Source organism: Pygoscelis adeliae, unplaced genomic scaffold (assembly GCF_000699105.1).
Source record: "Pygoscelis adeliae isolate BGI_AS28 unplaced genomic scaffold, ASM69910v1 Scaffold27, whole genome shotgun sequence".
NCBI classification, from domain to species: domain Eukaryota; kingdom Metazoa; phylum Chordata; class Aves; order Sphenisciformes; family Spheniscidae; genus Pygoscelis; species Pygoscelis adeliae.
This window is the reverse complement of record NW_008825410.1, coordinates 2,065,853-2,068,173: the sequence shown is the minus strand read 5'-3', so window position 1 is coordinate 2,068,173 and position 2,321 is coordinate 2,065,853. Positions and strand designations below refer to the sequence as shown.

Genomic DNA, 2,321 nt, shown 5'->3' with positions numbered 1-2,321 from the left:
CAAGTTTATAAGCCAGGTAATTATTCTTCTGTTTCCAGTATAAAGTAACCATTAGATTAATTTATAAGGCTAATTTTTTCCTATCAAGCCATTGTGTGTTGACTTAAAATGTAAAGAAAGAATGAACCTGTGTTAAATCTATATGGAATATTTTGACCTAGGTTCTATCCATAAACAAGAATAGTTAATGACTATGCCATTGTACGTATTGCTTGGATGATTTCTTATTTTAATTAATATCATTCTGACTTAAGAAATACCCATTAAACTATTTCTTAAGTTGGGTTTTTTTAATACTTTTTTTTGCCTCATTTTTGCTTTTGTTGTGAATGTTTTTTGGGAAGAAACTCTTAGATTTTTCTTGATTTAAAACCCATTAACTTTGAAGAAAATGATAATGGTGATGACAAATCTCATGGCAGAAATCTTGTAGCTGAAGTGATTGGTCACATATCATAGAACCTCATGGGACTTAAAACCAAATCATACAGTCTTTCAAAATATATAATTACAATGGGCTTTTCACTTTTTCCTTCAAAGTGGCATTTTAGCTCCTAATGTATGTCATAGGAAGCTGCATATTTGGAATTGTGAGGCTCCCTAGGAAATGATTTTACTAATGACTATAGATATACTAAAACTCAAATATGTATTATTCAGGAGGTTGTGTATTTATTTACCTTTTTGGTTTTAGTGATCAGTTTTATATAGATTAGTCTGATAGAGAGTGCTCTCTACTTACTATCTTTAAGGACAAAAGAAGTGTTGGAAATAATACTCCAAAAGAAACCTGGCAAATGTCCAGCAGTTTTAGCTATTAACGGAGAGCCTCTAGAAAGTCAAGCTACTTTGAGTTGTTGAAACTCCTAAGCAATGTTTTCAAGTATTTCTGGAAGTTTCTAGCCCGGCATGGGTTTGGGTTGTTAGTGCTGTTTGGAAATGTTCTCAGATGCCCCTTTTCACCCAAAATAGGAACTGTAGTGCAACTAGGTAACAATGTATAGAAGTTAAAAGTTGGCATCCTGTTAGAGAGAGCAACTAGGAGGAAATGTTCTTGGAACGTTTGTCAAGATGCTGAGTGATGTAGTAATAGAGAAATGTTCTTGGCATTGGAACATTTTTATAGGGACAATACTTGCGCAGTGTACAGAGTATAGCCCTTTGGAAAAGCATAAGATACTGCCTGAGAGATTACCTTGAATATTCATGCCAGCTGCACAGATACTTGGAAATCTAACTGTCCAGAATGTGACACATCACCCTTATATAGTGTATGGGTTGCAGGTGAGTTTAAAAATGTGTTTATCACAGAGTAAGTGGAAAAAATCAGCCTGTGACAATACAGAATATTCAGATAGCACATATGGAGGTTACAGTTGCTTTGATTAGGGCACTATCCTTTCCCAAACATCCGAAAATTTCCACATTGGGCTGTGCTAGAATTAGCTACATTTGGTTTTCCCTTTTGGAAGACAAATAGAATTTTTTAAGTCTGCTTTTCAGTTTGTTCATAATGCTGTAGACCAAAACATTGATAATTAAGCATATAATTAACAAGTGGGCTAAACTGCCAAATATTACGTATTGCAACCTGTGTCAAATCTCCAAAAATAACAAAATATATGTTAGCGTGTGTTAGCAAACTGGGACGCATGCATAGTATTCAAGCAGGGAGTCTAAGCTAGACAGAAACCTGGAAAGTAGCAATGTCAGGTTATTGCTTGATTCTTACCATACTGCTATATCATCTTACCATGTATGTAGCTGTATCGTGTATTTGTCAAATTAATGTTATCTTTACTGACCTACACAAGTAATTGCTTAAAAAAATTCAAATAACTCCCCCTGATACTAACAGCTAATTTTGTTTCTTTGTTACTCAGTTTCTCTGCATAAAACAACATTTTCTGTATCAATTAGTAAATTACTTTGCTGGGCACAGCATTAACTTGAAAAACAGTGTTGCTGACTACAGGAAAAAGAAATTATTTTAGCACCCTCATGTAATGTTTGCCAACCTGTCACATCAAAACATGTCTGGAATATGACAATTTGTTAAATGATCTGCTATATCCTACATGCTGGGTGGACGGCATTTACATTTTGGTTCAAAAATTGCTGTCTGTTACTATAATAACCCAAAGCTTATTATATATTCTTTATGTTTTTAAGATGCTAATAGGGCAAGCAGTATGTCATTTTAGAGCTAGCCAGCAGGAAATGTAAGGTATCTGCAATATTGGGGTTTTCATTAAGTATGCTTCTTGTATGACTCTATGAAAAGAGCCATGCCCTATGCTGGAAAACAAAATAACTAAAAA

The 2,321-nt window shown here is 34.2% G+C and overlaps 1 protein-coding gene across 1 annotated transcript in view; it reads left to right on the top strand.

Annotated features, from left to right (window-relative positions):
* CCDC132 (coiled-coil domain containing 132) overlaps positions 1 to 2,321 on the top strand; it is a 95,135-nt gene that overhangs the window by 66,009 nt on the left and 26,805 nt on the right. The window lies entirely within an intron of this gene.